Source organism: Narcine bancroftii, chromosome 1 (assembly GCF_036971445.1).
Source record: "Narcine bancroftii isolate sNarBan1 chromosome 1, sNarBan1.hap1, whole genome shotgun sequence".
Lineage (NCBI taxonomy): Eukaryota > Metazoa > Chordata > Chondrichthyes > Torpediniformes > Narcinidae > Narcine > Narcine bancroftii.
This window is the reverse complement of record NC_091469.1, coordinates 397,304,781-397,332,601: the sequence shown is the minus strand read 5'-3', so window position 1 is coordinate 397,332,601 and position 27,821 is coordinate 397,304,781. Positions and strand designations below refer to the sequence as shown.

Here is a 27,821-nt window from a genome sequence, read left to right as displayed (position 1 = left end):
CTTTGGGGCCATAAAGAAACTGAATTGAGAGTTTGATAAACGTTTTTTTTTGGTCAACTTTTTATTAGAGCTTGTTTACAGACAATTGTGATTCTGAATGTAAATAAAGATTCAGAACTGGTGAAGTATTGCTAGTTGTCACTGTGCAATTGTAAACTAGTGACTGTCTTCATAAACAGAGTGTAGTATAACTTCAGTGAAGCCATTTACTATATTTTTACTTTTCTATAAAGCTTACAACTAAACTTTATTGAATCTGGCACTCTTCAATTAGACGCAGAAAGGCACTTCAAAGCCAGTATTCTTCTTGATTAAAAGGAGGAGCAACAATTTTGTCTAGCACTTTATTTTGGAAGAACTTCAGCTTCAATGCATATTTTTAGGCAGATCACCAGGTTTAGTCTTCAATTTTCTGGGTAGTTTCACTGATGACATCTCCCCCGCTGGTCTCAACAGTTTTAATGACAATTTTCTTCTTTGATGTTCGATTTTCAAATGGCTGCTGCTCAAACATGGCATCAGAGAGGTTCAGAAATCCAAATGAGGTCAATGGCATAGAAATCCTGTTTTCTTCACCTTCCAGTAATTTCCTGTAAGTTGGAATCTCAACATCTAAAGCCATTTTAACTGTCAATAGCTCCTGATATTCTTGCAAATGGCGAGTCATCTCATTCTTCAAACAACTGATTTCATCTTCGAGTTGGGAAATGGATTCCTGGGCATTATTAGCTTCCATATTATACCGGTCTTCCATATCTTGCATCTGGCGCTCAAGGGATTCATTCGTTCCCTTCATTGCATCTATTTCACAGGTCAGTGTCTGGATTTGCCTGCGATGCTCATTATTTTCTTGTTTTGCCAAATGAAGAGCATCATTGTTTCGAGAAGCAGAATCAGTCACATCAGCCAGCTATGTTCTTGGAAGCAAGTTTGTCAAACTGAGAACGAACTTCTTGAGGTGCTGCAGTCAGGTCAGGTCTGGTCAGGTCTGGTGTGTGTGCAAAGGCTGCAGCATATGAGAAAATCTCTCTTCTTCAAATGTTCAAGGCACTGCTGATTTTTAGTGTGAGTGTGTGTGTATAAAGAATTTACTTATTAATTATTTACTAAAGTGTATTAGTTTTAATCATATTAATAGAAACATACTTATTTAGCTGTGTAGTGAGAATGAAAAGAAATGGAATCTGTATTATTGTTCAATTATACCAGGATCTAAAATGTGATTGTGGTCATTTGTTATATTTTATTTAGATACCAATATGTAATTATCAGCGGACAATATAAAATGTCAATAAAAAGGATAAAAGTGTCACACTCAGCTATTAACTGCCAGTTAAGTCACAGAAATGTACAATATGGTTGTGTTGATATGATAGTATTTTGAAAATTGTCATGTGTCACTTGGAAACTAATTTCAAAGTTTATGTCATTTGGATGCATGCACACATTAGAAGTATGTTATTAGAGATTTTTACCTAATGAGATTCCTCCACACAAAATCTTCCTGAAATCTTGCATATGGCTATTTTTTCTTCTTTTATATTTCTGCTGTCTGAACAATAAACAATTAATCTGCACCACCAAATTAAACAGAGCAAGTTCAAGGGAGACGAAGCACCATATCAAACAATACCTATTGAGAAGGAAAGGAGGCACGTAAAAATTGAAATTTGCCACCATCATGAGAAATGTAAAATAATTATAAATTATAAGGAATAACGAGGAAAGAATTATTACATTAGATCACACTACAGGAGAGGCCAAAATAGAAACTCTCTGCTCATCAGACATGCTTATCATTTGTAGATTATTCCTGAAAAAATTGAGATTTTTTTTGTTTTCAATTTATCAAGATTTGATGTTTACATCTGGTGTCATCTGTGTGGAGTTTACCTATTCTTGCTTTGAATGTGTGGGCTCCTCCTGCGTCAACAGTTTCCTTATATATCCGAAAGATGTGTTGGTCGTGTGTAAATTGATCACCGTAAATTACCCTAGTCTTTTGCATGATAGGAGAATCAGTTGTGATGAGGTCAATAGGTATGTAAGAGAGCATAATTTGCAGAAAAATTTATGATACTGTTCTGAAGATTGTCACAGACTCAATGGCCAAAGGCCTCCTTCCATGTCGTCAGGAAATTTTCAAGATTGTACAGCTTTATTTTGATTAACTCCAGACTTCTAAAACCAGCCTGGAGAGTAGAATTTTTCTTAATTATTTATGTTATTCATCCATTAAAACATTTTATCTCCTTCACTTCAGCAGAGATTTTGTCACAGTCGCAAGAAAATAAAATAATTGCGAACATATGACAGAAATGTAGAATTGATGTTGTCAGCAGCAGAGGTAATTTTGTCACCAAAGGTAATGAAAAGAAATTCTAATACTTGTTTCATGCAGCACAATGTTTTTGTGTGCTGGTTAGATGTGGGTCCAACATGCATTTGATGGGCATGGAGGTAACTGGGCATGCTCAGGGTCATAGAGAGGCATGCAAAGCTTATTTCGCTGTTACTGACTGAAATTGGATGGCACAGATTTTGTATGTATCTTAGGATGGTTGTAGCTTTCCACAATTTTAGATAAGAGTCAGGTCTCATTGCCATTTTCTTCTATTTCTGTGTTCTCGCTTCATGCTCATTGCTATTGATGGTCCACAGAGGCCCTGCTCCACGATCATCTCAGCCATATTCCTCTTCACCCAATCATCTCCACAGCTGCGTCTAAACCAGTTCGGATCCATTCTCACAGTTCACATAATCTTCATTTTTCATTATTTGCAATGGAGGGACATTGTGGAGAGAAACTCTTTGTGATTGGAGGGAGTGGGCCAGAGTACTCCATGGTCATGCTTTTAAGGTGATATAGGAAGTCCAGGTGTGGTAACGCCAGAGCACATAAATCCCTCATGCATGCAATCGAAACTTACAAAATCTCCCCCCCCCCCCCCCACCCAACTTTTCCAGTTAGATATACTGTACAATACCCTGGATCATCGCAGAGTGCGAGTGCGAAGCTAGGAAAATGCCGACGTTGAGAGAGTCGGTGCCTCACCAACTCATTATTCTGTGGGCTTAGGTAGCAGGACTTCAAGTCTTCTATGGCTGACTTGTAGGTAGCACAGTCTCTGATGACAGCGTACCTTTGGGCCCCACTCGAGAGAAGTGCTGATCTCTGGAGACCATCCGAGTTGGACATCTTGTGTGGCCATCAAGTAGAACTGGAAGCATTCCCACCAGTAGGCAAATTTGTCCGGGGCTTCAGGGGACAGAGGATTGATCTGGAGCAGGCCTGGCTTCAGCAGGACTTCCATCTTATTTCAAAGTTAAGTGATTAAAATTGTAACAAAAATGAATGAACTCAGAGACAAGTGAGGAGTACAAACATGCTTTTTATAGCCTACAATCAATAGCTGGTAGATTCAATAGTCCTCAGATGAATCTGAGATAAAGCAGGAAAAACCAGGGTTTACATTGTGGCAGGTGAGGGTGGAGCCAGCCATCAGAATAATGCATAGACAGTGAATTCCAGTTCACTGCACACTGGAAGTTTGGAGCCCAAGTTGCTGGAGTTGTGATCAGGCAGCATCTTGGCTCGTATAGCCTCATCTCTGAGGATATGCTCTTCCCTCCCTATAGATAGTTTATTAGTCTTGCGATACAGTCAAAACCATTTCAAAATCAGATTTATAATCTTTTCCCTTTTCCTATTAATTTTCCAGTCACACCATCAAATGGAAGAATTGTTTCTTCAATATGTTTTTTTTACAGTAAAAGCTTTCACTGCTTTATATTATTTGCTGGCTTGAACTGATAGACTTTATACTTGTTTGTAATTTAATCTTTTGGTGTTAAAAAATTCTATTCGCTAATCTTGACGACATTGAATGCCTCTTCATTCAATTTAATAGCATCTTATTGAACTACGGGTGATGCATCCCTCTTACAGAGTTGTTCCTCCAATACAGAATATTGAACTACGGGTGATGCATCCCTCTTACAGAGTTGTTCCTCCAATACAGAATATTGAACTATGGGTGATGCATCCCTCTTACAGAGTTGTTCCTCCAATACAGAATATACCCTTGCTGTGATTTATGAAATATCTTCTTAAATATTTACTATTTCTGATATATTGTTTTACTAGCTGAGTCATTTTTTTACTGTTTATCTCTAGAAAGCTGCCATTGGTTGCAGAGGTGATGCAACGCTGCAATGAGCAGCTCAGATGTGATTTATATATACATGTGTGAATAGCAGCAATTTTCTTAATATAGATGCAAACTGTAGTTTCATATTTTATGACAGCTGCTTGCCACCATTTCTTAACAATGGACTCTTCAGCATGGATGCTTGAGTTAATTAATATTAATTAATCACAAGTTGTTTACAACAAATCAATGCTGGATTTGACAACACCCATCAAAATGCCTGCCAATTTTGCCCTTGTTTTATTTCTTGAACTTTCCTTGCTACTGAGGTTATTTATGGTTGCTGGATTTATCTTTGAACTGTTTTTGAGCAATGGTATAACACTTGCAATTTTCCATTCCTAAGTGACCACCCTCTTTTATACAAATTTTTGGAAGATCATGGGCGATATCTCCACAATTCCCCACTTACTTTCTGCACCAATCTAGGATGCAGCCCAAATGCACCATGTAATCTTTTCACCTTAAAATACTGTTGTTCTTTCCAGCATTTCACTTTAATCAGTTTTGAATCTATCCATAACTCCATCAATATTTTCCTTTCCTGAGGCTCCAGCAGCATCTTAAAAGGATCAATTTTGTACATCGACCATTCCTTCAGAGTAGAAATCTTATTCAATCAACATTTTTTTGTGGGCATTTGTATGACATTTGATAGATTTACATGGTAAAAATTCTTGTAATATGTCACAACTGAAAATTAAGGCTGATTTTTGAAGGCTTTCTGTAGAATCTGGGAAAATGTCTTCCGTCGACTAGAACATGTGACTCACACTCTTGCACCCAATTAGTGCCTGTGACCAAATATACATTTCTCATATATATAATGAATATCTTGTATCTACAGTACTTTATGCATATTTCTTTGGCTTGGCTTCGCAGACGAAGATTTATGGAGGGGTATGTCCACATCTGGCTTGTTGGTGACTGACAAGTCCGATGCGGGACAGGCAGGCACGGTTGCAGGAGTTGCAAGGGAAAATTGGTTGGTTGGGGTTGGGTGTTGTGTTTTTCCTCTGTCTTTTGTCAGTGAGGTGCATATTACACTTTGGATAACAGACATTGAGATATTAGGGACACACTGGAGGTTGCAGATGCTGGAATCTGGAGCAACAAACAATTTGCTAGAGAAATTCATTGTGTTGAGCATTGAGACCCCTCCATCATGATTGAAACATAGACAATTCTTTTACTCGCACTGATACTGCTTGATCCACTGAATTCCTTCAGCAGATTGTTTGTTGCTTGAGACATTAGGTTTTGTACTAGATTTGAAATTTATCTTTATTGGATTGTTAAGTTGGTAATAACTTTCAACATTCTACATCAAAATTATATTTAGGAATAAATTTTTCTTAATACATTGAGTGTCCCAAAGTTGCAAACACAGAATAAATGTGTTTTTTTTTCCCATAATATTCTGGTAACAATGGATCATCTGACAATTGTAAAAATCCAAATCAACTCTTAGGCAGAGAAGAATTCAATCATTTTTATCTTAATGTAGAATTTTGTTACAGCTGATGCACCACAGAAATATTCTTTATTTTCTGCCAAATAGATTATAAGTCATTCATAAACACTAACAGCCGTTCAATAGAAATGATACCTGGCATGTCAAGAATTACATAATAATTGGACAGCTGAACAAATTCAATCTAACACATACTTGAAGTTGGCTAGTGAATTGTTTAATATTTTATTTATTTGGAGATGTTATCTTGTTATATTTGTACAATAGCAATAAAACTACACGTGTGCATTTAAATGGTTGTATTTGATTGCAGAAATAACAGACCAATCATTCTATTCTCGTGACAATTTCTTAAAAAATGAGCATTACGACATAAAGCATTGTGTGTTTCATGAGATAACATTCAGTTATTATAAGAGCATACCCACTGATAAAATTTCATTCTATTTATCTTTGTGAATGTTTTTTTCCAAACATAATATTCTATTGTGCTCCGTACAAAGAGTGATGACGATGTCAAATTCAGTCAGCGAAAACAACTTGCAAAAGAATTTCTAATAACAGAAAGTGCTGAAGTTGGTTAGCTGTTTGGAGTGGATTATTGCAGATGTGCATAAATTGACCACAGGAATATGGCATTTACTTTCCATCATTATTTTACATCAGGCATGATTTACATTCTAATTGATTTAAATTCTAAATTAGCATAATTCTTTTCACCACTTGGAGTACTGTGTGTATTTCTGGTCATCCCTTAACACGAATGAAGTAGAGGCCTTGGAAAGGGTACTGAAGAGAGTTACCAGAACGTTGCCAAAATTTGAGGGCATGAGCTTCAAGCTAGACAAACTTAACTGTTTTCTCTGGAATGTCAGACGCTAAAGATAGACGTGATTGAAATATAAAAAATTAATATGGTAGATGATCAGAATCTTTTACCCAGGGTAAAAATGTCAAGCACTAGAGGACACGCATTTAAAATGGGATGGGGTGGGGTGGGGGGGGGGGGTAGTGGATGAGGAAGGACGTTTAATGGAGATGTGCATGGCAAGTTTTTTTTTACACAGAGAGTGGTCGGTGTTTAGTACAGCCTGCCAAGAAGCAGGCTCCTGGTGGTCAGATGAATGTACAAGGAATGGAGTAATGTGGTTCCTGTGCAAGCAGAAGGGAATTAGTTTAATCTGCCTTCTCAATGAAGTTTTTTTCCCATTCAAAGACACTACATCATTGACTTGGTAGATGTACAGTATCATTCAGTGCTTGAGTCAAGAAGGGTAAAAATTGAGCCACTGGGTAAGTTGAGGAAGCAGATGGAACAAAAACAAGTTCCTCTCTTGATTTTTTTTTCTTTTGTTAAATGTCCTAATTTATTAATTGTTTATTATTTACTATTGAGGCTGAAACTGAACAAAATTAGGAGAGGCCATATTCATAGGGCTCAGCTAAAGTAAACCAACTTATGACCTTAAATACAGGATTTCCAAGCAATAAAAGACTTTTCACTCTTGGTGTTTACATTTAAGTTTATTTAGACCATTATACTTAATGAAGTATGAAGTCTAATAGGTAAGTTCCAATATTCATTAAAAAAAAATAGAAGAGCACAATTTACAGAATATAGAGTTACAATGAAAAAAAAATTAATCAGTATCAAGCAAGGCCAGCATGTCAGCAGGAAGAGCTCATGAGAATTACATGGTAGCCAGGAAGGAACTTGAGAAAGGACTTAGGAGAGCTCAAAGGAGGCATGAGAAGGTCTTGGCAAGTAGGATTAAGGAAAACCCCAAGGTGTTCTATGTCTATATATTTGAAGAACAGATAACAAGAGTGAAGGTTGAACTATTTAAGGATAAAAGTTGCAACATCTGCCTGGAGGCAGAGGATGGTGAGAGGTCCTAAATGAATATTTTGCTTCCGTATTCACCAGAGAAAAGGACCTTGGTCAAAGTGAGGTCAGAATAGAACAAGCTTGTGTGCTAGACCATGTTGAGATTTGAAAAAGGGAAGTGTGGATCTTCTTAATAGCATTAAAATTGATGTCCCCTTGGCTGGAACAGATATCCTCTAGGTTGCTGTGGGCAGGGAGGAAAGAGATAGCTAGGATGATCTTCTTGGCCACAGGGGATATGTCAGAGGATTGGAGAATGACAAATCTGTTCACCTCCAGACCACAATCAGGGAAGACTGGTCAGAACTTCTCCTCCACAATCTCCATCAGTACCGGAGCATCACAGGGCTGCATTCTTAGCTCCTTGCTCTACTCACTTTACACCTATGACTGTGTAGCTCAGTATGACAATAACTCAATCTACTAATTTGCTGAGGACACCATGATTGTGGATTGTATAAAAGAAGGGGATGATCAGCATACAGTTGTACCAACAACAACCTGTTAAAATGTCACTAAAACTGAGGAACTGATTGTTGACTTCAGGAAAGGAAAGCCAGAGGTAGACAATCCAGTGATCATTGGGGCATCAGAAGTGGAGAGGGCATCTTGGAGGATATTTCCTGGACCCAACACACCAATGGCATCGTGAAGAAAGCACATCAGTACCCCTTCTTCCTCAGGAGTTTGTATGACACCAGAAACCCTAGAAAGTTTTACAGAAGTGTGATGGAAAGTGTGCTGACTGGCTGCATGATGCTCTGATATGGAAAAGCCAATACCCCTGAGTGTAAAGACTTCCAAATGTAGAGGACACAGCCCAGGACATCACAGGAAAAACTTTCCCCTCTATTGCATACATCTACAGGGAACACTGACGACAGAGGGCAGCAACAATCATTGAAGACCTGCACTGCCCAGCACACACTCTGATCTCGCTGCTGCCATCATAGTTGCCGCAAGACTCGCACCATCAGATTCAGGAACAGCTGCTACCCCTCCACCATCAGATTCCTCAATGACAAAGTCAATCCGAGTCTCATTTAAGGACTCTTGTGCACTTCATTGATTTTCTTAGTTCTCTCTGTATTGCAGTTTGTTTACATTTGTTATCTTTATTTGTTTACGTTTACACTGCAAACAATTTATTTTTTTGCACTACCAATTAGTGGTAATTCTACCACGGCCACAGGAGAAAGGAATCTCAGGGTTGTATGTATGTGCTCGGACAATAAATCTGAAATCTGAAAAGGTAATAGGGAGAATCCTGGGAACTATAGGGCAGTAAGTCTTATGTCATGGTGTTCAAACTATTGGAGAGTATTTTTAAAAACAGGATTTCTGAGTATTTGGAGAAGCACAGACTTCTCTGGAATAGTCAGCATGGGTTTGTGAAGGAAAGTACCTGGCTCTCAAGGAGGTGACAAAGGAATTGATGACGGTAGTGTGGTAAATGTGGTGTATATGGATTTCACTTAGGCATTTAATAAGGTCTCATGAGAGACTCATTCAGAAATCAGGGGCATGGGATCCATGAAATCTTGGCTGTGTGGATTCAGAATTGGCTTGCCTGTAGAAAGGAGAGAGTAGTAGTGGACAGAACATATTTTGCCTGGAGTGACTTGTGAAGTTCTGCAGGGATCTGTTTTGGGATTCTTGCCATTTGTGGTTTTTATAAATGACCCAATTGAAGGAGTGGAAGGATGGGTCAGTAAGTTTGGGAATGATACAAAGGTTGGAGGAGTTGTGGATAGTGTTGAAGTTTGTCATAGGTTACAAAAGGATATAGACAGGATGATGCAGGTTTGGGTGGAGAAGTGGCAATTTGGATAAGTGTGAGGTGATGCATTTTGGAAAGACAAACCTGAAGGTTGAGTACAGGGTTAATGGTCAGTTACTTAGGAGTGTGGATGAACAGAGGGACATTGGGGTCCAAATCCATACATCCCTCAAGGTTTCTGGGCAGGATAATTGGATAGTTAAGAAGGCCTATAGGATGCTGGGGTTCATTAGTCAAGGGATGAGGTCAAGAGGCCATGTTGCAATTCTACAAATCTCTGGATAGATCTCACTTAGAATATTGTGTTCACTTCTGGTCACCTCATGATAGGAAAGATATGGAAACTATGGAGATTTACTAGGATGTTGCCTGGATTGGAAAATAAGTCTTATGAGGCAAGATTAGTCGGCTTTCCTCTTTGCTACACAGAAGGATGAGAAGAGATTTGGTGGGGTCTAAAATATTCTGAGAGGGATAGATAAGGCAGACAGCCAGCACTTATTTTTTCTGGTGGAGGGATAGGAAACACTAGAGGACATCTGGTCAAATTGAAGGGAGAGAAGTTTGGGGGAGCCATCAGCCACGTTTTGTTTTTAAACAGTGAGTTGTGGCTGCCTGGAATGCCTTATCAAAGGTTGTGGTAGAGGTTGGGACATTAGGGGCATTTAAGAGACTACTTGACAGGCACATGGATGGAAGAAACATAGAGGGTTATGAGGTAGGAATGGTTTTGTTTTGTTTTTTAATAGGAATATAGTTAAGCACAACATTGATGGGCAAAGGGTTTATACTGTGCTATAATGTACTATATTCAATTGCACTGAGGTATTCCTGATGACATGGGAAATTGGAACAAGAGTAGGTCATCCAGCCTTTCAAATTTACTCGACCATTCATAAGATCATATCTGATTCATTTCATCAGTACCATTTTCCAGCTATACTTCCTTGACCTTTGTAATCTAAATCTCTGCTTTAAGTGAAGTCAATAATTGAGCCTTCACAGATTCACCATCCTCTGTATGACTGTTTTGCTTAAGTTTATCCCTTATGATTTTATGCACATCAACCTCCTACACTCCAGGGAAAAAAGGTCCTTGCCTATCCAATCTCTTCTTATGCCTCAAGCCCTCCAATTCTGAAGATATCCCTGTGATTCATTACTGCACTCTTTCTCTCATTGAAAAGTACCTATCTATTTGTGTGTGTGTGTGTGTGTGTGTGTGTGTGTGTGTGTGTGTGTGTGTGTGTGTGTGTGTGTGTGTGTGTGTATAAATAAAAGTTTTGTATGCTCTGAGGGTGGATGAGATTTGGAAATGCGCTGCCTGCAGTAAAAGTGGAAGCAGAACCTTACATTTAAGAGTGAATTTGAAAAGACTTACAATGGACAAAGAGCTGGTAAATGGATGTAAAGCTTGGCATTTAACAGTAAGCATGGATATGGTGGGCTAAAAAGCCTGTTTGTGTGCTCTATAAGAAAGTTGGTAGATGCTGAAGTCCAGTGAAATACACAAACATGCTGGAGAAACTAAGGAGGTCAAGCATCTGCCTGCATTTTCTTATACCTGATAAAGGGCGCAGGCCCAAAATGTTGGTTAATCTTTTCTTCCTATTGGTTCAGCATGACCTGATGAGCTTCTCCAACACTTCTATGTATTGTCAGCCTTACAAGTCTGTTTCTGTGCATTAAATTTAAATTTTGACATATAGCACGGTCACAGTCCCTTCCAGCCCATGAGCCTTTGCTCCCGCAAATACACCAATTACTGCCATACATTTTGAATGGTGGGAGGAAACTAGAGGAAATCCACCTAGACATGGGGAAAATGTACAAACTTCTTACAGATGGCACTGGATTCGAACCTAGATCACTGCCGTTGTAACAGCTTTGCGCTATCCACTATGCTAAATGAGTCACCCTTTATACCTAATATTCTTAATAAGAAAATATTCTCTGAAATGCAAAAAGCAAAATTATCTTGTAATTGGAGGCATGCAATTATTTTCATGCATTCTTTGACTTTTGTTCATCTGCTTAATAAATTGACCATGCATGTGAAAAGAATGTGATTGAACTGGAAATAGTGCAGGAGAGGTTCACTTGGATGTTGCCTTGATTGAAGAACTTTAGTTATGGGGGTGAGATTGGATAGGCTTGGTTTATCTTCCCTAGAGCGGAGGAGGCTAATTTGCAACCTGATTATATTGGACAACAAAGATTTTTATTCCCGAACACTTTAGGGTGTATTTTTTCTGGGCTTTGGGCAGCTGATCACGAAAATCACTTTAAAATTTTCCCCATCATGCACTGATGTTTAGATATAACTAATTTTTGTGATTTCTTGTTATATTTTAAATCTACTAGCATATTGCCAACAAACCAAGCTGTTTTGGTCAGACCAAGCATGCCTGGACATCCACTCAGTGCAGATACAATTCAAATATTCTATTAGGCCTGGGCATGCTGTTGTGTGGATTGTGGAAGGTCATGTGGCCTCTCTATCTGGAACCTGGTTGCAATGTGGAGGGTTATGTGATCTCTCCGGCTTGAACCTAGTCAGAACTCACCTCACCTGCCAATTGAGGGTTAGATCTGCCCACCTACGAGGCTGATTCATGATTGGCCCTGGCAGATGATGAGTGATTGATCCTCCAGGTGCCAATCAATGGTTAGTTCTCTCCACAGGTGAGGCCTTCGCAAGATTGGTCCTTGCAGGTCATGTGGACAGGTCCTGCATTAAAAATGTTGAGTTTGTTTGTTCATTTGTTCATTTTTTTTCTCTCTCCTATATAAATATACTATAACTTGCTGCTGCATGGAGACCATCACTGAACTCCAGGCAGGTCCAGAGGGCCAACTGCCATGGGCCCATCCCAGATCCTGAGGAGTGGCGACAATGGAGATCAGGTTCATGATATGTACTCATTTAGATATGTGGTGTACCGTGCCTGTGGGTGGTGCCTGCTGAACAACTTAAACTCTCGTTTCTCAGTATACCTTGCCTGTGTGCTGTGTATGTTAGTCTGTGTGCCCTCTTTTGTGAATTCCCCTGAGTGTAAATAAAGACCATTATTTGTTAATAGCACGTGTCCAGCCTTGATTCTCTTTGAACCTGTCAAACCTATTCTGAGCACAGCATATGCTTAGTCAGGATAGATGCAGACAGGCTTTAAAAGCAGCTCTTGTATATTACATTGATATAGATTGAACACATGCTCAAATGTGCTTCAGGAAATAGCATAGTGAGTTACATTTGTGGTGATAATACTAAATTCAATAAAAGTTAGTTTAATTTTTCTCCAATTTCCTACATTTCCTAATTTCAGCAAAACTGAAATCATTTGTGTTCATCTTGAAGTTATCTATCATAATCCCCAATTTTATTTTCAGGAAGAAAACCTTCTGAAAAAAAAATTGTTGTCAAGTTTTATAAGAGGCATGGATAGGATTTAACATTAAATTCTATTTTCTATGTTATGTATATCAAAAATAACAGGAGAGGGCATTAGTTCAGGCGAAAGGAATGAGTTTTAAAAGTTATCTAACGATAAGTTTTCTACACAGAGAGTGGATGATATCTGGAATATGTTGCCAGAGAAGGTGGTGGAATCAGGTACAATTACAACTTTCAAGAGGCCTTTAGGCAGAACCCTTAAAAGCTATGGCAAAGAAAGATAAGGTCTTAATGTTGTTAAATGGATTTAGTATAGATCAACAAAAATGTTGGTCTGGTAATAGATGGCATAAGGAGAGATTTCTGTGCTCTACTATTCTATAATTTAATAATAATGATCTGATATAAAGTGATGCATTAAAACAGAATATTTCATGGTACATTAAGGATAGAAGAAAGCTGGTAAGCTCATTGTTACTGTTCAGGTCTTTTGAAAATAGTTTTTCTGTATCCCTGCTGCTTACCATTGCCATGTAATACTTCCCTTTCAAGTATTTATCCAGATTACTTTCAGACACTCTTATCAATTTTTTTCATCAATCTATCAGGTTATATTGTAACATCTTTTAATGTACATATAATCCTCTCCTTGTCTCTGATTCATCTCTCTACTCTTCCTCTGCTAAATTAGTTTAAACTCTATCTCTGTGAGAAGCTTGATCAGAGCCCTATTCAGGTGTAAAGTTTTCTTCTTGACCAGGTACTCCTGCACCTAAGCTCGTCCAATCTGAAGCCTTTCCTCATGCATCAGCCCTCCATTAAAGCTGGTTCTATGACTGATTTTTCTAATTGATTCAAAGCCGAGTAAACTAAATACCTACGTCAAGGAGCCATTTGTCTTCTTCCAGTGTGTTCCTCATAGTAACCGTACAAACTGCAAAGTTTCAAAATGAATAAAGGACGGTTTGTTAGACCAAAAAAGAATAATGTTCAATCAACAGCAAAGCAATGATTAAACCAAACTTCAAAAGGATTAGAAAGAAAAATCAGACAAGTTATCCAGCAGATAAAACTGAGAAAAAATAAATTTCATCCTCATCAGAATAAGAAACAGCTGTTAATCTGTTTGTAAACAGTATGACAAATTGAATTATTGAAGTAAATGCAATTAAATCATTGATTAACTGTAATCAGGTTCCATCCATATTAAAATGTAAATCAATAAAAGCTACTCTCACCAATAAATGCTGGAAACTTCATTATGTTTTAATTAATACAGTGAAGAATCAGTATAGAAAAGATTTTATAGTATATATATTTGAAGCAGCTACCTCAAGTTTGTTGGCTTTCTGATGATATGTTGGGGGAAAAGGAATGAACATATTCTTCATTTTTTTGTGCTCCACTGAAACCTTTCAGTTTCATGAGTAACTAAATTTCAAATAGAGTAGCAGAAATTGAAATGGATTACAATCAATGATGGAGTAAACAACAATAAATTGAGTAAAAAGAGATCAATAATCAAAATGATGGAAAACATTGAATTATATTAATTTAGTCGTGGCAAAGGTTACTAAATCATGAATAAAATTAAATTTAAACATAATTGACGAGAGGTGCAACAGCAGTCAGTGGCGTTAAATGTGCAGTTCAGTCTTGATAGTGCAATGGATTGTCCCTTTGTAATTCAATTTTACTGAAGTCAATGAACAAAATATTGGAGGTAAAATGGAATATGTTATCACATGGAACAATCGGGGATAAAATTCTTGGCAAGTATTTAGAGCTGATAAGGAAATAAACTGTAAGGAGAGTAATAATTCAAATTAACCCATTTTAACATGGGATTACAATTGTGTTCAAGAAGAAGGGCGTAATGAATGAAAAGCTTTTCAGTAAAAATGTAGCTATTATTTTAGCTGTTTGCGCTCAGATTAAAACCAAAATTAGAAACAAGCAGGGCCATAATTACATAAGCAGTGGCAACAATACAATGGAAATATATTTTTAAAAATGACAGATCTGTTTGTACCAGTAGTTTATTACTAGATTTTTTTGTCCTGTGTCCTCCATGTTGCAATACACAAGTCTGGAAAAACAAAAAACTGAAAAACCTCATAAAGATTAGCGTATACAGAGCCGTTGTCATACCCACACTCCTGTTCGGCTCCGAATCATGGGTCCTCTACTGGCATCACCTACGGCTCCTAGAACGCTTCCACCAGCGTTGTCTCCGCTCCATCCTCAACATTCATTGGAGAGACTTCATCCCTAACATCGAAGTACTCGAGATGGCAGAAGCCGACAGCATCGAATCCATGCTGCTGAAGATCCAACTGCGCTGGGTAGGTCACGTCTCCAGAATGGAGGACCATCGTCTTCCCAAGATCGTGTTATATGGCAAGCTCTCCACTGGCCACTGTGACAGAGGTGCACCAAAGAAGAGGTACAAGGACTGCCTAAAGAAATCTCTTGGTGCCTGCCACATTGACCACTGCCAGTGGGCTGATATCGCCTCAAACCGTGCATCTTGGCGCCTCACAGTTCGGCGGGCAGCAACCTCCTTTGAAGAAGACCGCAGAGCCCACCTCACTGACAAAAGGAAAAGGACGAAAAACCCAACACCCAACCGCAACCAACCAATTTTCCCCTGCAACCGCTGCAACCGTGTCTGCCTGTCCCGCATCAGACTTGTCAGCCACAAACGAGCCTGCAGCTGACGTGGACATTACCCCTCCATAAACTTCGTCCGCGAAGCCAAGCCAAAGAAAGAAAGAAATTGTTTCGTAGAGTTCAAAAGCTCATTTTGGCAGAAGTATACAACCTCCTCCAGACACTCCAATAATTTTCCTTGTTAATCTCTTCAATTGTTCTCCAAATGAAGCCCTCATCTTCTTAGACGACCCTAATTTGGTCAGCTGCTTAATGAAGACTCCTTTATTCCTAACAATAATCATAACTCTTAACCTCTTAATGCCCATTCAGACCCTTAACATTCCATGAAACTAAGTTAATTGGAGCCATCATTTGATCATTAAAATGGTTTATACACAAAAGCATTGATTGCACTCATTCCTTTCTGGATTCAGGATGTAGCATGTTTCAACTATTCAATACTATTAGAAAATTTTCTAATCATCAAAAAACAAAGCTCTGAGTTGAAACAGAAAAAAATACCATTAGTTAAAAGCAAACCCCTGCTAGTCTGAAATGGTAGCTGCTCTGTAAAACTAGAGAAAACAAAGTTAACTTATTCCTGACAAAGGGAAACCAGAACTGGCAGAAACCAGATTTTGGATCGCTGCACAGGTCTGATTAACAGAATTGAAATACATTCTTTGGTCATCACTCCAAATAATTCTCAGATGTGCCGGATACTGCATAACTGGTTTGAGACCCCCTTTGAATGGATGAAATTTCTTTCTCATCACAACCATTTCAGAGCATAAATCTTCAACTAGCCTAATAGTCCTTGTAATTAAATACCTTTCTTTTTCTTCATTTTTTAGTTTGTAGGGGGGTGGGGGTATTAATAGGAGGTTTTTCTTTTTTTAATATTTTAAATCTTTTTCTTTTTTATAAAATACCACGTGTATTTGGATTGTTTGAAATATTATAAAATGTTTGCTAAGTGGTTTTATTTTAAATAAAGTTTAAAAAACATAAGCTAGGATGGTATAGATCTGTCAAGTTTATCCTCCAGCTTTTTCAAAGCTTGCATTAATTTCTGCATAACATCTTGAAGTTGTGCATTAATCATTCTCGTAACGACTACCAAAAGATTAGATTCCTCTTCTGCTTCAGATTCAGTAATATCCTTTTTCTTAGGAATTTCTGGAGACATTTTCTTGATGCAGTAAAATCTTCAATAACAAACCATTTCTCCCAACTTTGAACACTTTAGTCAAAAAAGTTAATTCTAGAAGTGGAAAGAGTTAAGTATAAGATGGAGTTCATGACCAACACAACTTATTGCCATCAATCAGAAGACTGAAAAAAAGTACCAACCATTACAGATTCAGACAAAGCTTGTTTTATAAGAAAATTATCATTATTATTATTATTATTATATTCATCAACTACTGAATATTTTATATATGCCTTCTACTCTCAATTTAATATGTTCTATCATTAGATGCTGAAAAAGTATTTGATTGAGTTGAATGAGAGTATTTATTTGCTGCATTGTTATTAAATTGATTAAATTATTATATTCAAGTCCCAAAGTGTTGGCCTGATGTAATTTACAGCCATTGACTATGTTTAATCTCAATAGTGGAACAAGGCAGGGTTGTCTTGATATAGTATTAGAACCATTAGCAGCTGCTCTTTGACAGTGTAAGGAATTTAATGAGATAATTAGAGGAGGTATTGAACATCAAGTATCACTTTATGCAGATGTTGTATTGCTCTCTATTTCAAACTCTGAAATTTCTATACCAACCATATTAACTATTTTTTTTAATAAATTCAGTTAGTTTTCAGGTTATGTTAAATTTACAAAAGAGTGAAGTTTTTCCCTCAAAAGGTACTTTTGAAATATATTCCAATTTTCTGTGTAAAGTAGTGAAAGAACATTTTCAATATTTAGGAATTAGATTACAATTTTTTTTTCACAAGCTTACTGAAAGAGAATTTCTGGGTATTGTTTGATAGGATTAAACAATCATTATTGGGTTGGCCTCCCTTATTTATTATAATGATGGGACATGCTTGTAATTTTTTTTTTAAAGTTACCAATATTTATCCCCAAATCCTTTTTCATCTCATTGGATTGGGCCATTTCTGCATATATTTGGCAAGGTGTAAAAACTGGGTATAATTAAAGCCTATCTTCAAAAAGCTACATTAAATGGAAGATTATCACTTTCATATTTTAGATTATACCATTGGGTGATTAATATGTAATTTACTTTTATTATTACATTTGGATAGATCAGTGAATTGCCCTTCCTGGGTAAAAATGGGATTATAATTTACTAAAAAGACCTCTATTTTGGCAATTTTAGGAACCTTCTTACCTTTTAACTTTTCCAAATTAACAAATAATCTGTTGATGAAAACTACATTGAGAATTTGGGCTCATCTTAGGAAATTCTTTGGAATTAAGGGTTTTTCACTGGCTAGTCCAATCACAGATAACTTCTACTTCAAATGTCTTTGTTAAATGCAGGTGCAAGGAATGGCATAGAAAAGGAATTCAAAATTTCAAGGATCTTTTTATTCAAAATAATTTTGCATCTTTCAAATAATTATCAGCCAAATTTAATCTTTTCAATAGGAATTTCTTTAGTTATTTACAAATTAGACATTTGTTCAGTCCAAGCTTTCAGATTTTCCACAAATTTCTAATACTAGGAGCCTTGATCTGCTTTTTAATGTACCTTTTTTATTTTCATGGTGGATAAATAGCATGTATTTATAATAATTTAATGGACTTAAATTCAGTCCCAAAAGATATTGGGAAAGAGACTTAAACATACCTTTTTCAGATGAAGATTGGTAATCTATTCTCATCTTGATTAATGATTCCTTCTTTTATGCAAGATATTGCTTATTACAATTTGAGGTGGTGCACAGAACTGATGCATCTAAACTTAAATTATCCCATTTTTATGCAGACATTAATCCTTTTTGTGGGAAATGTAACATTTTTGAAGCCTCTCTTATTCATATGTTCTGGGAATGTCCAAATTTAGAGACATTTTGGAAGGAGATTTTTCAAACTCTATCAATAATTTTTAAGATTGACTTGGAACCCTGTCCATTAATTGCTCTGTTTGCTTTTTTTCTTGTGTCTCAAAAGAACATTTATTGGCATCGCAAGAAAAAGTCTTAGATTTTACTACATTAATAGCCAGTTGAGCTATTTTATTGAAATGGAAAGGAGATGTATCCCCTACTCATACACAGTGGTTATATAATGTAATATCGTGTTTAAGTTTAGAAAAAATCAGATATAATATTAAAGATAAAAGTTTCAATTTATGAAGTTATGGCACCCATTCTTAGAATTTTTTTTTATGATTGGAAGAATCAATTCTTTCTCTGTTCTCCAGGGGTCACCAGTGATTCTACAGCATTATTGAATTTTTTTTCTCTCAAAAAAGGTAACCTTGATTAGAAGGAGGGAATTAGATTAGTTCTATAGTTTTTTTTTTCTTTTTAAAAATCCTTATTATTTTGATATAACAGTCTAATAATGTCTGACATTGTTGCATTCATTATGTTTATTACTAGATGAAGTTATTGAGTAACTATTAATGTAGATATGCATATTTTATTGCTTACTCATTTTTTCTCCCTTTGCTATGTATTTACTTGTATACAATTGATTCATTATGTAATTGCTATTTATTATGTATGCTTGGTGCCTGCCACATTGACCACCGCCAGTGGGCTGATAACGCCTCAAACCGTGCATCTTGGCACCTCACAGTTCGGCGGGCAGCAACCTCCTTTGAAGAAGACCGCAGAGCCCACCTCACTGACAAAAGGCAAAGGAGGAAAAACCCAACACCGTACCCCAACCAACCAATTTTCCCCTGCAGCCGCTGCAACCGTGTCTGCCTGCCCCGCATCGGACTTGTCAGCTACAAACGAGCCTGCAGCTGACGTGGACTTTTACCCCCTCCATAAATCTTCGTCCGCGAAGCCAAGCCAAAGAAAAAGAAAAGAATTATGTTTAAAATATATAACATATTATAATAATATATTATATATTAATATATTAAAAAAAAGAAAGGTTATGCATTTTATCCCTGAATATGACATTTCTTCTTTGAAACACCCTAATTCCTGACAAATTTACTGTACTCAATCTGTGAAAGAATTGTGTTCTTTGCATATAAAAGGCAGAATTTTGCTTATGTTGATCCATTCAATGCTCCAGGGTGCACTATTTCAATTGAAACATGCTGAAAATAGTCATACAAGCTTCAATAATGACTCTGAAACCCCAGAAGAGTTCACTTGTAAAATATCTAGATCGCTTTGCTGAATCATTTTATCAGCTCCTTGAACATCAAAGAAATATGACATGTTGAAATTCTTCAGACTTTGACATTATCAGTAACGAGCCACTCTTGGGAATAAAAGGCAACTTTTATATGACCTTGTATGCAGAAAAGATAGTCATTGTAAAGTAGCCTTAATTGTTTCCATATATTGGTTATTCTTGAACCCTCAAAACTTATCCTTTTAAAGCATTTGTATTTTTGAAAATGGACAATGATGTTTGGCAGTAATGTAAAATATAAATGTAAAGAGAAACATTTCAGCTTTACTCTTTTAAAAATCACCATTTTAATGCATATAACTGATGATGGTGACTACCACATGAAGATGGAATTTGTTCCTGCTTTCTAATACTGAACGCATAACAAAGTGTTGGCTGTACTTGACCCCCCCCCCCCTGCCTCATGCTCAATTCTATTAGCTTAACTGCCACTGAATATCTGGAAATGAATACAAGCTTAAGTCTCTTAAGCACTTAGTTCTTGCAAACTGCAAGTAGGTTTTGGTTCTGCACACATTGGAGTAAAAACTTGCTTCTTTTAGAAAATTACAGATAAAATATTTCAGAAGGCAACTTATATTCTGACATTCTTCTGAGAAATAAAAATTCAAAACTGAAAATAATATGAAATAAACAAGTCTACTTGAATTGCAATGTAGCTACTTGGGTCATGTCATTATCCCCAGTTAAAATTAAATAGTTAAAGGATGCTTCCCGCAATAAAATAATAATTTGGGTGACTGAATTGTAAGATTATTGATGTGTAAATAATCGGTTCTCTTGAATTTTAATATATGACTGTTAGTTTTTATCTTAGTATTAATCAGCTAATGGTCTTTACAAGTGATTATGTCTCACTAGGTACATAAATTTTATTTTGTTTTGACTGTTAGCTGGCCATGGACATATAAAGTAAAAGTATTTTCCACTCAGCTAATTCAATTGTTAATATTGTATGTTTCTTCAATATAACAGAATAAAAAGATAAAAACTAACCTATTTGAGCAGAATCATTTGTCTTCTCTGCATTATAATATTCCATGGTATTTAGAATGTGAAGGAAAATGACATCAGCCTGCTAATGGCAATCATATAACACACAGTCTGTTTATTAGGAAGACAGATGGGAAGGTGCCAAAGTGTTTTGTGACAGATGCACAACTCAGGTGTAATTAAGGTGCCTCACTGCATGTCACATACTTAACATACATGGGTGACATTTCTTATTCATTCCTATCAAACAAGGAGAATACCACAAGAAAACTAAGCGATAGAATGCCAACATTGTATTACATGCACTGAAAGATTTTTTTTTAAATCTTGTTTTTATACGTATAAATCAAGATCTAAGTGACACTATAAAAACTTGATCTATGTGTTATAATTCATACCATTCCAAAAAGAATTCCATTATTTCTCCACTGAATTGTTTGTCTCCAAGAGATTCAGTTTTCTTTTCCTGCCAAAATCTTTTTTTGCTCTTGACGAATTGTAACATTGAGAATACCCTCAACTCGTGTAAGGCTCGGATAGTGGCTTTTACTGCACTTTTAGACAATGTTAAACCAAAACGTCGTTTTTCAGATCAGTTAAGTTTTTTTTTGTTTCAAGCTTCTAACTTAAAACTTCTACAAGAATATGTTTTTTTCTCTCTCTCAATTAATTCTGCACCTTTTTTTTGGAGTTCAGCATGCTATACTTCTTTCTGGGCTCTTAACATACCAATCAATCTTCAAAACATTATCCGACTTTGATTGCTCTTATTTGCATCATTGGGGGGTGGTTTCTGAATAGATAAAAACAATGTTTAGTTTTTAATCATTAAACTATTTTCTGTAGCTGGAAATGTCCATCTAACATCCTAGTAATTTTGGGGAAAAAAAATATTTTCCACTACTTTGGCCATTCATATTTTAAAAGGTTTGGAGTGGTGCAAATCATTTTATAAGAGCTCAAAATACAAATATGGTAATGAAAATATTTTAAATATGGGTCATCAGCTTGAAATGTCTTTTGAATTTAGATTCATTAATTACGGGCTTTGCAGTCTTGCAAAAGGCAAGTCTTTCCAGGACTCTGTCAGGCCTCTACCGCAGCCACCTTCAGCTCCTGTTTGTTTTGGGGGATTGTCCCCTTATGGTTTCTCTTCAGCATGTGGAAGGCATGCTCAATTGATTTAGATTGAGTGACAGATTGAACATTCAAGAATTTTTTTTTCAGTTTTAGGATTGTAAAAATATTTTTATTGCTTTACCAGTATGTTTGGAATGTTACCTGAGTACTCACAAACATCTGTGAAGCTAAATTTCCCCAACATTATGGTGCGCCGAACTGCGGGAACTATGTATAAAAAGTGTTGTGGGATGAAGCAATGTCTAATGAGTTTGGAGGCATTTGCTCCATCTGGAGCAGATAAGATGTTTCAGCACATCTCCGAATTAATTTAAAGTAACATTAAAGCCTGGGGGTGGGGGAGGGGGGAAGACTAAGTCAATCACCTTCTCAGCAACATCAGTCTCACTATCAGAGCCATTCAATGCCCTTTACAATGAGTGGATAGCCTCTGCCCAATGGTTTTTTTCATTTATTAGCATAAGTCATGAATATAAAAAATAGTATTTTCTTATAATTGGTGCTCGATATGGTTTCATCGTCCATGTGATATTTTCTAAAGCTGATATAACTTTGGGAACTGAAGTTTTATTTTCCAGTGTACTATTAAATGGTCATGATTTTTTTACGAATGAGTTAAACAAATTAGCACAGTATTATGATTTCCCACTTTCACTCCAAAATGATTGACTTGGAATCTTTAAGTGTATGTTTCTTCTAAAATTGTTACAGGATTTAGAGCCAAAAATAACAGCCCTCTTGTATTCTCCTTCTGAGGTTGGCAATCACTCGTCCTTAGAGCTTCCTGTTATAAAATGTGATTGCCAACCTTTCTTAGTCGCCCTGCCTTTGTTTGATCTCTCTGTTCACAACCTGAACACATAACTCTTGCAAATTCATGGAAGTACATAAACAGGAGGTAAGAGGTACATTTATTTCAAAAACTGACCCATTGTTTTTTAGGGGAAATAACATTAAAATGATTTTAAAATGTTTACTCTCTTCATCTCATAAGTTACTTAGCACAAATCCACTTTGTTTTAAAATCTAGGTGTTCTTGGACATCACTCTGTCACTGATGGCTGCTGCTTTCACCTCTAAGTTTTAACCTCTGGAGTACACTCCCCAAACCTTTCTGTTTCTCTACCTCTTACTCAACTTTAAAACTTGTAGAAAAATCTTCATCTTTGATTGAGCATTTTTTTTTCATCTATTCTAGCAACTCCTTATGTAACTCAATGACAATTGTACTTTGACAACTGGAATGCTTTGTGATATAGAGTGCCCTCCATAATATCTGGGACAAAGACACCTTTTTCCTTTATTTGCCCCTGTGCTCCACAGTTCTGAATTTGTAAATTTGTAATCAAACAATTCACGTGTTTAAGGTGCATATTCCAGATTTTATTAAAGGGTATTTAGACACATTTTGGTTTGACCATGTAGAAATTACAGCACTTTTTATACATAGTTCCCCCACTTCAGGATATTTGGGATATTTGGATTCACAGATGTTTCTGAGTACTCAGATATGTTTAATTGCAGGCATAATAGAGCTAGGCTTGCTTCTAAGCTTTTGATCACCTTTGGAGTCTGTAGTTGCCATTTTTCAACGTGAGGTCCAAAGTTGTGCCATTGAAAGTCAAAGAAGCCATTATGAGGCTGAAAAACAAGAATAAAAAGAAAGAGATATCGCCCAAACCATAGGATTCCCAAAATTAACTGTTTGGAACACGTTCAGAAGAAAGAGCGTACTGGTGAGCTCAGTCATCACAAAGTGACTGGTGGGCCAAGGAAGACCTCCACTGCTGAAGACAGAAGAATCCTCACCATTGGTTTTCAAGAGATATTGAGACCCTGGTTAAGAAGAAGAAGAACGGGACGCACAAAATCAGTGAACCGGTACGGACTCGAAAGGCCAACATGGCCTGTTTCCACTCCGTAAATGGTTATATGGTTATATAATGAAGAAAAATCCCCAAACGTCTGTCCGACAGATCAGAAACACCCTTCAGGAGGCAGGAATAGATGTCCCAATATTTACTGTCCACTTAAGACTACATGAACAGAAATAGAGAGGCTGAATGGCAAAATGCAAACCACTAGTTGGCCACAGAAACAGGATGGCCAGATTACAGTTTGCCAAGAAGTGTTTAAAAGATCGTGCAGAATTCTGGAGAAAGGCTTTGTGGACAGATGAAACCAAGATTAAGCTGTGTCGGAGTGATAGAAAGAGCAATGTCTGGAGGCGTAATGGAACTGCCCAAGATCCAGAGCATACCAGCTCATCTATTAAACAGGGTGGTGGGAGTATTATAACCTGGGCATGTATTGGCTGCCACAGCTACCGGCGCATTTATCATCATGAAAACTGCTGTTGACTGTAGCAAAATTAATTCGGAGATTTGCTGAAACATCTTATCTGCTCCAGATGGAGCAAATGCCTCCAAACTCATTAGACATTGCTTCATCCTACAACACTTTTTGTACATAGTTCCCGCAGTTCGGCGCACCATAATGTTGGGGAAATTTAGCTTCACAGACGTTTGTGAGTATTCAGGTAACATTCCAAATATACTGGTAAAGCAACAAAAATATTTTTACAGTCCTAAAACTGAAAAAAAAATTCTTGAATGTTCAATCTGTCACTCAATCTAAATCAATTTGAGCATGCCTTCCACATGCTGAAGAGAAACCATAAGGGGACAATCCCCCCAAAACAAACAGGAGCTGAAGGTGGCTGTGGGGAGCGTCGCCAGAGAAGATGCTCAGCGCTTGGTGATGTCTATGAGTCCTGCAAGGGATATGCAGCAAAGTTCTTTAATGACTACTTTAATAAACATAACATTGTTATGTCCCAAATATTATGGTGCCCTGAAATGAGGGGGCTATGTATAAAAAGTACTATAATTTCTATATGTTCTAACCAAAATGTATCCAAATACCCTTCAATAAAATCTGTTCACTTTAATTACATGTGAATTGTGTGATTACAAATTTAAAACTGGAGAACAGAGGCAAATAAAGTGGAAAAAAAATGTCTGTCCCAAACCTTACAGAGGGCTGAGTATCCGCTATACTAATATTGTATATGACTGCTATTGTCTCAATTTAAATTTAACTCTCCTTTCTCATGGAAAATATTCAGAATTTGAGAGCAAGTACAGCAGCACCATGTGTGAATTTCTTTCCAAGGATGTTGGAGATATCTAATTTGAAAAACTGAGCAAGACTAATGTGTACTAACTGAAATTTAAGTGAGTTCATTGGGACAGAAGAATCTGAAAAGGGGTAACGGGTAATTGCTGGGAAGATGTTTCATCTTATTTGAGATATTAAAACTCGGAAGTAGCCTCAAAGTAAGTGATCAGTTATTTGAAACTGAAAAGGGAACTTTCCTTCCACAGAGTATTGTGAGCCTTTGGAATTCCTTGCCTCAGAATGGTATGGATATTCAGACATTGCGTATGCAATCGGATGTGAGCATTAGATTTTTGACAGAGGAATCAGGAAATCAGTGGTGGTGAAAGTGAAGATGCAACACCATCTTCTTGAATGGTAAACAGACTCGACAATCTTTTCCTGCTTCTATTATTGATGTAAGTTAAATAACATAGAACAATTCAACATGGGAACAGGATCACTGCAAAACATTATATTCTTCCATCCCCTTCATATTCATGTGTCTTTCTAGAGTCTCTTAAATGCTACTGCTATACCTACTTTAATCAATTAGCACAACGCAAGATGTAGAATTTCAGCCTGATGTGCAATTTTATATTCTTGTGCCTTCTCCTTGATGGAGGAGAGAGAAGAGACTGTCTCTGGGCCCCATTGTTTCAGGTCAGACTCCATATTCTGTGGGGTTTTCTTTTCATTTAGGTAATATTCACAGAGCACAATTTCACCAACCACAATTCTGTCAAGTCTATTAAAATTGACCAAATTAAACAAATGAGGTCAAACGCAAGCATGACAGATAATATAAATAGCATAAGAAACAATTGAGGAATGCATGACATTAATATTACTAAATACTATGTGCTGACATGATCTCCTAACTCCAAAAACCCGAGACCCAAAAGTTTATGGATCCTCTACTATAACCATAACTTCAATTCCCATCTTTTGATTTCTAACTCTGACCCTCAATGCAGCTAACTCTGGCATTAACTCAGTAGAAACAATTGGAGGTTTATCAGCATTAGAAAAGCTACTAAACGAACATGAATATTTCGGAAAGTTTAGGACATGAATATACAATGTGGAATACTGCTTCTCTGTGAATTTGTTTTGTATCATTAAGTCAAACACTGCAGAAAAAGGCCAATCTTGCCCTTGTGGATATGCTTCTTCCCACAGACAATGAAGAACTGTTCATACTAACCATACTTGTATAATCAGATTCTTGACTTGAATATCTTGACTTAATTTAATTTTCCAACACTATAGTCTTCAACCTTATATCATTCAAGCTCTTGTCTATAATCCTGAAACATTTATTGCAAGAGACTGAAAGGTAAACTGATAAGATGTCAAGAACAGGGTATCGGATTGGTTTAGTGGTTCTGGCTTAATTTAACATTTTGATCCTCCCACTCTCTCAATTACAATCTCAGAATTAGAGTTTAAATTCGAATGCAGATTCTCAATCAGCATCAGATACTTCAAATATCGAATATTCTCGGTGAATATGTTTTTATCATTCTCTCTGGCCATCTTCTCTCTAAATCTCTTCTTCTTCATTCATCCGTCATTGTCGATGAAGACCTTGACATCATTAGTCACTTTAAGATTGGATGTGGTATGTCTGAAAATGCCTGGTCAAGCCAATGCAGGCATGGAATGTCCTGGCATATTTTGGGCACACGTGTAAGCACTGTAGTTGTTGTGCTGGTGGCTCTGGACTTGTGCTGCTCATGCTTATGTTGTGCTTCAGCTATGTGCCTTGCTTTGTAAGCTTGGCAACCCATGTGGGTAAGATGGCCAGATAGGGTGGTTTTGTGCCAGTGTTTCCCAGGTGGTCACGACTATGTCAAATGACTTCAGGGAGGCATTTAGTGCGTCTTTGTAATGTTTCTTTTGCCCACCATGCGAGCATCAACCAGCAGAGAGTCCCCCAAAAAAGAGCTGCTTGGGTATGTACTTGTTGGCATACAGATGACCTCACCTACCCATTGGGTCTGTGCTCTCATCAACAGTATGTAGACTGATGGTAGACTTGCTCTAGAGAGAATATCTGTGTCTGGTACTTTGTACTTCAATACACAGTCCATGTTTCACAGGCATACAAGAGGGTAGTGAGTACCACAGCTCTGTAGACCTTCATTTTTGTTGCTGGACTGATTCCTCAATGTGGCTCTACAGGGCAACGCAGCCTTCTGAAAGCAGAACTTGCCTTTGCTATTCTGCAGTTAACTTCTGTATAAATAGTCAATGCTCAGGAGAGGGTGCTGCCAAGGTAAGTGAACTGATCCACTACCTGTAGTTTCTGCCCTTTGATTGTGATTTTGGGTTCTGTGTACAAGCATGAGGTGCAGGCTGATGCATGACTTCAGTCTTTTTAATATTGATGGCAAGTCCAAAGTTGACATAAGCAGTGGAGAAGTTGTCCATACTGACTTGCATCTCTGGCTCTGAGCCAGCATGCACAGTGCAGTCATCGACAACGAGGAAGTCTCTCAGAACAGTCTCCTTCACTTTAGTAATAGCTTGAAGTCTCCTCAGGTTCAACTGCTTCCCATCCATTCTGTACTTGAGGCTGATACCAGCATCACCGTCCTGAAAGGCACTATTCAGCATGGCAGTAAACGTCATTGATGATTGGAAATGCCTTGGATTATCTGCTGTGCAGCACTTAGGCCATCATGCCATTATGGAACTGGCATACTATCTGAATGAATTTGGCGGGGCAGCCAAACTTTGACTTGATCCTCCACTGGCC

The 27,821-nt window shown here is 37.2% G+C and overlaps 1 protein-coding gene and 1 pseudogene across 1 annotated transcript in view; one reads left to right on the top strand and one right to left on the bottom strand.

Moving 5' to 3' along the window:
* thsd7aa (thrombospondin, type I, domain containing 7Aa) overlaps positions 1–27,821 on the top strand; it is a 414,658-nt gene that overhangs the window by 126,584 nt on the left and 260,253 nt on the right. The window lies entirely within an intron of this gene.
* LOC138754188 (type III intermediate filament-like) lies at positions 43–27,694 on the bottom strand (annotated as a pseudogene).